The sequence below is a fragment of the Electrophorus electricus genome, chromosome 6, assembly GCF_013358815.1.
Source record: "Electrophorus electricus isolate fEleEle1 chromosome 6, fEleEle1.pri, whole genome shotgun sequence".
Lineage (NCBI taxonomy): Eukaryota > Metazoa > Chordata > Actinopteri > Gymnotiformes > Gymnotidae > Electrophorus > Electrophorus electricus.
In genome coordinates, this window is record NC_049540.1 from 22,003,672 (window position 1) to 22,014,995 (window position 11,324).

Consider the following 11,324-nt stretch of genomic DNA (forward strand, 5'->3'; position numbering starts at 1 on the left):
TGGACTTACGACGTGAGCCCATGTAATTATTGAGTTTTCCATTCTCAACAGCGCTATTTCAAGGAACGCCCCAAAGTACTGGAGGTATGGTGAACCTTTGATCCTGTAGACTATAGAGTGGGTGAAGACGTTTTTGGAGGACAAGCTTGCAGAGACTTGGCAGGGGTTTCTAGAGCTGTTGCTGGGCTGTTTTGCTCCTGTGTCTGGAGAGAACTCCAGCTTGGATCCTGGCAGTCTCTGTCCTGCTGCCTGCAGTCCTGACCCTACAGAGGGGATTGATTGATTCATCCATCCATCCATCTATTTAGAGGGTGGCTATGTGTCTCAGGGACTGGTTTTCTCATAGCTCACCCAGCCTCTTTAAGACCTTGTGTGGGAGGGACTGTGGCTCTAAGACAGCATCCAGGGGCCTCTGTGTCCCTGCAACTCCAGTTGTGTCCCATTTCCTGATCTCCAGAGAGGGCTGATTCTGTCATGCCCTGTTCCCTGGGGGGTTCTAGTCTCTGCTGTGCTTTGCCTACATGTGGCGCTGCCTCTGCCATGCCCTGCACATGCTGCCTTGACCAGACCTGCCACCAGCCATTGCTGTGCCTCAGGACCCAATGGACCTACTGGGTTCCAAGCCTCCTGTGGCCATTCCCCGCTGGCATTCCCATGCTCTGTGCCTAATTTTGTTTTGGTTCCTGTGCCCATGGTGGGTCCTCTCTGTTACTGCCTCCTTTTCCATGTCTACATTTCCACTGCATCAGCCCCAGTCCTTCCTATTCCTTGTCTTGTCTGGTCTCTGATCCAATCTTCTGTCTGTCCCTTTGTCCAATTTCCTATCTTGTCTTCATCCTGTTCTCCTACCAGGTACTGTTCCTGTAGTGGCTCTGCTGCCTAGCTCTGCCTCCTGTCCTTAAAAGAACCAGACTTCCAAGCCTCTAACTCATAGACTCATGCCCAGCAAAGTAGCTCTGGGCCTGGGCACACTTCAGGTATTTTGACCCCTTAATAACTTAAAAGAACCAGAGTTCCAGGCCCACCAGGCCACAAACACATGCCAGCAGAGTAGCTCTTGACCTGGGCACACTTCAGGCAGTTTGACCCCCTTAATAAATTAAAATAACCAGACTTCCAGTCCTCTAATTCACAGACTCATGTCCAGCAGAGTAGCTCTGTCCATGTATTTTGTATCTACCTGTGTTCAGTTTTGGTTTCCTGTTTTAGACCCTGTTTTCACAGGCTGTTGGTAGAGGGGTGGGCATGATTCCCCCCTCTAGCATCTCCATCTCTGTTTACAGCTTTGTTGTGTTTTTGTTTTGATTTTGGCTACGGTTTGATTCTGCCATTTATTGTTCTCAGGTGTTGTCATTACCTTGTGTATTAATGCTGTGTCTTCTAGATGTGTTTTTGGTCACTGTTCTATGTTCTGTCTCCCTACCTTTTTTTGTTTACCAAATTTTGCTTGTTTACCTGTCATGTTTAGCCCTATTTTGTTTTGCTTATGTGTTTTGTTTCTAGTGTTTGTGTATTCCAGTTTGGTTTCCATGTCTGGTTTTAAGTCTGGAGTATTCAAGAACACCAGTTATGGATTTGCTCTCATGCTGTATTGAGCGTTTGTGTCCTGCCTCCCTTTGCAAATCATTATAGAAGTGAAATGGACAGTGTAGCAAACAGCTCTAAAATGGGCCACCAATAGCAGCATTTTGACTGACGTGGCAAATGGGAGGGGGGCATTGACACATTCTCTCCGAAATCAAAGTGACATGCTTTCAAATTTCAAATATCAGTCACTTCTAAAGCTCCCAATGTCTGTCTGGATAGTTTTCCACTATCAATGTGTATTTGAGACAACAAAGATACATTTAGACAGCAAAATTATATCCTGTGCCTGTCAAGCAAACATGCTGCTATTCTCGTCAAACTATCCTCTGTCACATCTTCCTTTCTATACATACGAATAGATATTCACTAAGTACCTGTACAATATGAATATTTCTCAGCGTGAGGCATCTAAAAACATTAGAGATCTACTCTCTCCCACAGGATTTATTCCAGCACCAATATAACACCTGATCCATTTAATCAAAGCTTTCAGTAGTACCTGAAAAGAGCCAGGTAGCACTCTACAGCATAATAGATCTCCAGAACCATAGTTGAGCATCCCTGCCATACTCTGTATAATGTCATCTTATTATGACTTTCATACACCTAGCTAAAGTTACAATTTATTTATTATTCATCATATCAAATGAGCTACATGTCTTTGAATTCCCTGTATCACGTTATCATTTAGTCATCTATTTATGGTACTGATAAGTTTTAAACCATTTGCAATCATTTACATTATTAAGGCTCACCTATAATAAAGCATTGATTCAGCATTCAAAAGGAAAATCATAAGCTGTTGAATATCATTATCCGACGGCAACGTTCAAAGGTTTGTTGAAAATGGGATACAGTTAAAAAATGGCCATTGATTCAGCTTCTACTTCTCATAGTGATCTTGCAGTCTTGCAGCCTATGTAAAAATGGATATGTGTCATGGTACGGCCCCTCTCCCCTCAAGTCTGTGTGTGTGCGTCTGTGTTTGTGCGCGTCTGTGTGTGTGCGCGCGTCTGTGTGTGCGCGCGTCTGTGTGTCTGTATTGCCACGCCCTCTTGTGTCGTTCACCTGATGCCTGTTATGTGTAATTGTCATGCGTGTATATAAGTCTCGTTTTGTATCGTCAAAGTTGTCGGTGTTTGATCCAAGTAGTCTGTGTTAAGACATGTATGTTTCATGTGTAAATAAAACATGTTTTTGTTCGACGTGCCTCGTCCCCACATCCTGATTACAATCCACATCTGTCACAATATGATGAACAACTAAGATAATGGAAGCACTTAATGATGAAAATGAACAAAATACAGTATGCTCTACATTGGCAACTATTGTGGTTTATTAAAGTTTAATGTTTAGCATCTTGACTGGTCTAATATAATATAATGTTTGAAATATTAGCCTCTCTAAACCAAAATACAGGCCTTTTCGACTAACATTTATCTTCTTAACATTAATGAATTTCATGTGTGTACTAATAGCCTTGTCAGAAACACTAAATGGACACAGTAATTTCAAAACGGTGATCTGCAGATTGCTAGGGGCATAATATCATATTTAATTTTTACATGCAAGAAAAGCCATGCTTGAGGGTTAACTCTGCAGAATTAAAAAATATCATGGTTGCTGGCTGAGTCAATAAGCACATTTGTCAGTCATTTCCCATCATGCTGCCTTGCAGCCACCCATGTCAGTGTGATGCCACAGCAAGTCAAATTTTCTAACGAACATGCAAGGTCCCAAACAAGGCTATGAATACCAGTAATCAGATCTGCACAGTCCTCACTTAACTCAAATTGCTCCTGTTCATTTTTTCTGTCTATTGTTGAAGTGGCATATTAATAATATAATAGCTGGCTAGCCACAAGAAATACCTACTGAAGAAATATATAAGAATAGCAAAGCTTTCTAGCTGCAAATGATACCAGCCACTGACCCCAAGAGCAGGGATATCCATTTATAGGACTAGAAAGCTACAGTACCATGCAGTTAAGTATTTACTTAATATCCCTGATTCAGTCAATTAAGTATTTGACAGTTAACTGATTAATTAAATCATGTCAAAGCAAACTACTGTTCTGTGACCCTCGAGAACTGCACTCTGACAAAGAGCAGCTCTTGCATTATTATCTTTCAGGAATGATTGCAAAGGATGGAGTGCAGGAGTGTGGGACACCCACAGACATATAAGGAATGAGGTTCCCCATATAGTGTGGATGCTGTAAAACGAGGTCAAGGTGTCTGTTTTTGATTTCTTGTTATCAGCCAGTGGAACTAATGGTCCTGATGGTGGCTATGAGCGAGTGGAACAGCCTTCAGAATAACTATCACCCACCAAGGCTCCCTGATAAATCAGTGTTGACTGCTGAGATGGAGAGCTTGCACATTGTATGCAGGCAATGAGGAGTCAAAATATTTCTCCCACAAAGGTAGCATTCCTCTCTGTCTGCTTCCTGTCCACCAACTCACATCCACAGCAAGACACTACACTAGTCACCAAGCTCATTTCAGACTTCAGGACAAATAGGGACAGACGGATATGCATGGTAAAACTAGAAATGGAAAGAAAAAAGGGAACAAATTGAATGGGGGTAAAAGTATGAACCCGAGACCCACGGAGGTGTAGGAAGAGAATTAGGAGGCAGAGGGTGAAAGAGGTGCCATCTGAACAATAACAGAAGAGAGAGGGCTTTATTTATCAGTTTAAAATATTTTGACCAAAATAAATTAAGTAGTTTTTAAAAAGGTTTTTGTGACACTTTGACATATATTTGACACTCTTTATGGCCATTCCAATGTATGGCAAATAGTCTTACAATAAATTCATTATTCAGAGAAAGCACAAGGGACTTTTCTTGCTTGGCAGTTAATCAAGTAATGTATCAAGTAGTTGGGAATGATCAGTTCACATACAAGTTCACATATGATCAATTCACACATTTTCTGCAGGGTGTAGCCAGCATTGCCTCTGCACATGTAAACTGTATAATGCTTATGGTTTATATGAGTATTATAGTTTAGGAGCTGTATAATCCTTTCCTTTTAGGGTATTCTTCATTATGGTAGAGAATAGGTTTTAAAGTATCACAAGGAAACTTTTGAAGGTATAACATGGGCAATTTTTCTGGGTTTCATATGAATGAAGATATAAGAAACTGCAATAACTAAATCCTTTACAGCAGACTATTGAAGCACACACACATGATCTATATTTGCCTGGTTATACCATGAGAGAGAGAAAGAAGACATTATTCAGAGCACTACACAGCCAGTTAACTACTACACTTAGATATATGGTTGTGTATGTGGTTAAAGAGAATGTGCACAAACACGCATGAGCAGACAGACATCCTACACATCACCAAGTCAAAAATCAAAGCAATGGGAATCTATTGCCATAGTGCTGATGAAGTAGATAGCCTGTTATGAATCACTGATGTGGAATCCAAAGCTATTTGAAATGCCAATTCCTCCATTTCTATGGCAGCTTCACACACTCACTGAGACACTAAGGGAAAGAGTCTTAATTAATGGAGGAGGTACTAAACAGGTGCTGGAAAGGGCAATTTGGATGATGCACATGCCTTTTACATGACAACTACACAGACAAGAGGACCCTCTATTACAACACCTTTCCATCAGTAGACATCACAAGTGCCCTTTGTGTTCATTTGTACCCTATAAATGTTTGTTCTCTGATACATGTGCACACACACCTGCCAGCTCTGTTCACTAATTACAAAGAGGTTTGGTGGAAAGTGAAAACAGTGAGCTTGCTTGGGGCTCTGAGAGACCTTCGGTTCTCCAGAATTATTCAAATCGGTAATGCCTCTAGCTCATTTGGGCTGCTGTAAAATAGGCCACAGGTGTAGGGGCTACCAAACAGTTCAGCTGTCCAAAAGCAAGACATGGTGTACATGTATATATATAAATGGGTATGTGAGAATGTGTGAGGTGAGCTTGGGTAAAACACAATCTTTTGAAAATCACCTCCACAACAGCTTTGTGTGTGTGTGTGTGTGTGTGTGTGTGTCCACACAGACCCTTGCTTATGACACAGGCCAGGCTCTGATGGATTCTCACCATAAGGACAATGAGTGCAGGATCTGGCCCCCTTTTGCATTCTCTGCTCAACAAACAAGAAGAAGCTGCCAAAGTGGAGATGATCTGCTAAGCCTTCAGCTGTGTGAGGATTTGGGAGGATTGGACGTAAAACAAAAACAGAGGCACAGAGAAACCCTCAAAAATAATACAAAACAGGTTAAAAAGAAGACATGTGGACAGTGAAGAGAAATAAAGACAATGTAAATGCTGAGACATGGCAGGAGGGGAAAATAAAGTAATCAATCTGCTCAATCGTCATCAGTCTGCTCAACCTGATGCAGTGAACAAAGTTTAAAGTAAAAAAAAAAAAAATCAATGAACACTATATCTCAATGCCATTTGGCTGTGATCTTATGATTGCTAGATAACTGTCTGTTTAGGTGTCACAGACTGCTCCTCCCCATAGGTCACACGGTATAGCCCATCACATGCAGGGGATCCACATGTACTGTGTTGTAACCACATATTTACAACACCACCAGTTTCTGCATTAGAAATCTCATTTGGATGGCACGTCCCCCTCTGAACAATCCCCTGGAATGTGGAAGACAACTGTGCATGTTCCAGGCCTCAGAGTCACATCGCAATCAAATGCTGTTCGTTCACATCATCAGACGTATTCCACATAAACTACTAATCGCCTCCATCTGCTTTATCATTACAACTCAACCATCTCTTGATGCAAAAGGCATATAAATGACCCTGCCAGTGAAAGAGGAATAGGATGACTGCATTTACTATTGATGTTTTATATGTGTATAAAATGGAGCCTGTATTTCCATAATGCAAGACTCATTAAGTTTAATGTAGGAACATGCAACAAGCCATACCCCAAGTATGTGAGGTACAAATTCTGGCAAAAGTAGAATTTGTGACACATATCTGTGGATGAATGCAGTTATACAGTATGTGACATATGGATGTGTATACACAGTATGAATCAAATACATGCTGAGCACGCACAGAGTTGTGTATGGAGGATAGGGCAAAACCAGACATGCTGCAGATGACCTACCATTTGTAACACCGCATTACACCTGCCACAACACTGGCCACAGAGGCATTCACACCTATTATTTGGAACATCACTTCTAGTTACCTGGCAATAAATAAAGCTGAGACAAAACTGATTTATGACTATTGTAACTCTGACATGCTCACAACTTTCACTGTCTTTGCATCTGACATGAAAAAATAAGCAGCAGATTGTCTGGTAATGACTCCTGTCCGCTGCTGTAAAAAATCCCAAACACAACCTCAATCCCACCTGCCTCTGCTGGTGGCATTTGTCAGTGCTTTGCTCCTATACTAGTCACTGACAAGCAAACAGATATATTCAGTGACACTCCTGATAAGTGCATATAAAAGGAGATTGGGTGTATCTCTCTCTGTCCCTTGGCTGTGGGTATCCAGGGGTGAATCTCTGTTTTGATAGCAGGCTTGAACATGATGAATGTGTACTTGCCAATGGAGGACGCTGCTATCTATCACCAGCAGTGAGGTGTTTAAGGAGGGAGTCTTTAGCAGCCATTTGCCAAAGAACTATATACAAGCATTTAAAATAACTACAGAGATATTATATATTGGGTGTCTGGCATATCATGACTGCAAAAATAACTGGATGAAGCAGAAAAGGCCTGATTATCAAAAATGTATGTCTTATGTGACTGGAATATGATGACGAGTGCAACAATGTTTTTTTTTTTTTTATACCTGTTTATCTTTAAGAAATGTGCTAAACATTCATTTGTGCCAGAAGGTTTGGTGTAAAAAAACAAAGAAAGGTAAATTGTTTATAGCATGTATATATGTAAATGTTGGTTTGTGAGGTACAGAAACAAAATGTACCTCCTCTATATGAAGTCTGCCCAGGTTTCCTTAGGACTGGGAAGGACAGTAACTGTATTGCAATTTCATTTGAAAGAAGAGGAAGATTTTGCGATTTCATGGTTTAGGAAACTTTTTAGGGCAGAAATGAATAAGTCATTTTGACTAGTGTTTACAGTCATGTGACAGCAATAAAGATAAAAACATGAATAACTGAAATAAAGTCCCAAAGCAGTGGGAGATTGAGGGAAGATTAAGGTGCTCAAAACTGAACTTGTCTAGACTAGATTGACCCAGAAACATCCAGTCAGATTTATAAGAGCAACTCACCAGAGTCTCATCATAATAGACCTTTAGAACTGACAAGGGTAATTATAAAATACATATCGGATTCTATAACAAAATTAGAACAACAGAAATTACTAGAGTAAAAGCAATGATAATGGGGCAAAGTGACCAAAGAAGCAACTTTTATAATTCACAGTGAATAACTGTAACGGCCCGAGTGCCGCTGGGCACGGAGCAAGACGCACAGACTCCCTCGACAGTGACGAATGTTTATTAACATATAACGGTAGCACTCACACACAGCATGAACACTACCATTGACACTGAACAATGGCACAAAGGTAACGTGAACATAGACAATGACCGACAACTAAACACACGCCTACAGCGGTTTAAATGCAGACAACATAACAATACGAAACCAGGTGCAGGTGTGCGCTAAACAACATGGGTGTGGTTACAAACGAGACAAACAATTTTTAACTCCCACTGCACGCAGCGGGCTGTATCATGTGACAGTGAGAGGGGAGCGTTCCGTGACAATAAAAGCTTACTTGAATAAATCAAGTCTAAAATCATAAATACATTTTTAAAATTTAAAACTCCCAAATCTTTGAACTTCTAAACTCTAATGTATTTGAGATCTATTAATCATTTACCATGTTGCTGTCAGGCAAATGCAAAAAAGCAAAAATGAATTACTCAAGGTCAAATTTCTACACTGAGGGAGAATAAATTGTGGAAAGAATGAAGTAGATTCAAACTACTTGCTTTTACGCAGATTTTTATCATGCTGTATAATGATAAAAAAGCTCTTGTGATATGACGAGAACCTGCAAGACAAAGCTTTATACATCAGAAAACAACACTCTCTCGCTCTCACTCTGTGTATGCGCATATATAGAATTTTTTATTTATTTTTTTTTTACACAGAACATCACCTCAATAACAGCAAAGGCTTAACTGCCCGATATATAACATATATTTCTCTTAACTGAAATTGTTTGGGGTTTAGAAGTGCTACTTTAGTATTTTGACAAAAGCCCTCCATATTACCATGTCACCTAATTAGTGACATGACATGAATATGCTCAGTGGGGTTTTTTCTTTCAGTTGAAAATGATTGGTAGTTATATCTAAGACAACTGTATGTAGAATATGTTACAATAAATTCAGCATACTCATGAGGCTTCTTAGGTCAGAAAATGTTTCACAGGTTCAATAACACTTTCTCAGGACATCAACTCAGAGTGCTTCTCCACCTCACATTTTGTTCACTTCACCAGTGAAAATAACATTGCTCTGACACAAGGTGCAGTGGTGGCATTCATTCACCATCTAAACCACTTTATCCAATTCAAGGTCACGGGGGCGAGAACCTATCCAAGCAGCACAGAACACAAGGCAGAAACCAACCCTACACAGGGCAGCAGTCATCACAAGGTACACACACGGGGCCAATTTAGAAATGTCAATCAACCTAACATGCACAGTTTTGGAAAGTAGAAGGGAAGCAGAGTACCCAGAGGTAACCCACACAGACACAGGGAGAAGGTGCACATGGCAAGGCCAGGCTAGGAACTGAACCTAGCTGTGAGGCAGCAGAGCTAGCCACTGTGCTACCAACATTGTCTTCCCACTATACAGATGTGTGTCACTGTTACTATGTGCGTAAAATTGGAGAACTGAGTCCATTGCACCACATATTAGAATGCAGTCCTTGTTTATTGATAATGAATTCAACATTTCTGCATGGTGTTTTGTTGTCCCTTAAAAACAGATGCTTTTTGAATTGTAAAATATTCTGTTTCATTGCTCCCACTACATTAAATACATATCAGAACATCAGAGGGTGAAATATCTTTCTTCATGGTTATGGAGCATAGACATGTACTTTTCTTGAGTGTTTTAGAGCTGTTCAAGTGTGCACCCATTTTGATAGTTATGTTGGCCTATGATCATTCCTCAAGATTTTTTCTTTGCATAAGAAGAAATATTTTGTTGGCAAGCATTCTGTTGTTTTGTATTTTGTCTGGCAGTTTTATATTTTGTCTGGCACTCTTTTACATATGGTTTATGTAGACAGGCTGTAACAAAACATCAGAAATCTTTCCATTTGATAAGAAACACTTCATTGTGATACGGTGCATAGCAAATGAGTCAGAGACAGTGGTGGTGTTGCATGAGTGTGTGCGCTAGAATGATTCAGCAGTTAGCCCTACAATCATAGCTAGTCACAGAACCTTTATAAAGATTGTGCTCATCAATGCTTCATTTCTGTTTCTCATTTTCACATTTTTTCCTTCACTGTAATACAAAGAATGAGTTACACGGTACTACTGTCCGCAAAGCTCACTCTCTTTCCATGGAGGTTGGCAAGGTAGACTTTATAATTTCTATCAGATAACTCAAACTCAAAATCTGAGCTTGATTACATGCATATGTTCCCCATAGATATGTGATCACTGATACACTGAAAAGGTCAATTTTGGTAAAACAAAAAAAAAAAACCACCACAAAAACAAAACAAAAAACAAACAAACAAAAAAACCACCAACAACATTAGATAACACGTCAAACTGTATTATCTTTCATGAAGATTAACAGGACAAACCAACATAGGATTAGACACAGCACTATCCCTTCGCCTAGACCCACATATCTCCTTTTTGTGCTAGGACACATTTAGAAGCATGACATGAGAAATGGCTGGTAATAGAAACATTTTGCTGTGACAGATGATATACTAAGCACTATACTAAGCAGATGACTAAACTATAGCTAAATTTATCAAAGGACCCAATTACACTTCATACCTTTACATATGCACTGGTACAAGGAACACTTCTAATTCTATATTCTGGCAAATATGACATCGTAATAGTATTGAATACGGCAACATACATTCTTCACCCTTTGGTTTTAAGAAAACATCGTTCCTCACTTCATTCTCATAGTTCAGAAAAAATATAATCCATGTGCCATTCTTAAAACTGAATATGTAAATCTTCACTGTCTCATTCAGTTGTGACAGCACAATGGAAATCATGCAGAACTTTGTCTTGTTTTCATACATCAGTGGAAACCTATCTTTGAAAAGAACATCTCTTTGTTCTGTGTAGTGTGGAGAGATGGTAGCTCAGTGGTCAAGCCCCACTACAGCCAGGTTGCTACTCTTGGGCCTCTGAGCAAGTCCCTTAACCCTCAATTGCTCAAGATGTGTTCAGTCAGAATTGTAAGTTGCTTTGGATAAAAATGTAGTGTTCATGCTAAAGACAAAATTACATGCCAGAGAAACAAGGCTCTTAAAAGCAGATAATTTTAATCTCCTGATACTTAACATCAGGTAACCACACTAATGTAATTCTTATATTATTTATGTTTTCTAATGTCTGCTTATTGGTCACTATAATGGCAATATGGAAAAGAGGAGATATTTAACTTGAAAAAAAACATGCATCAACACACAAACGTCTAGTGCCAACCAGATTTTTGCAAAAACCAAAATGTTTTTCTACAAA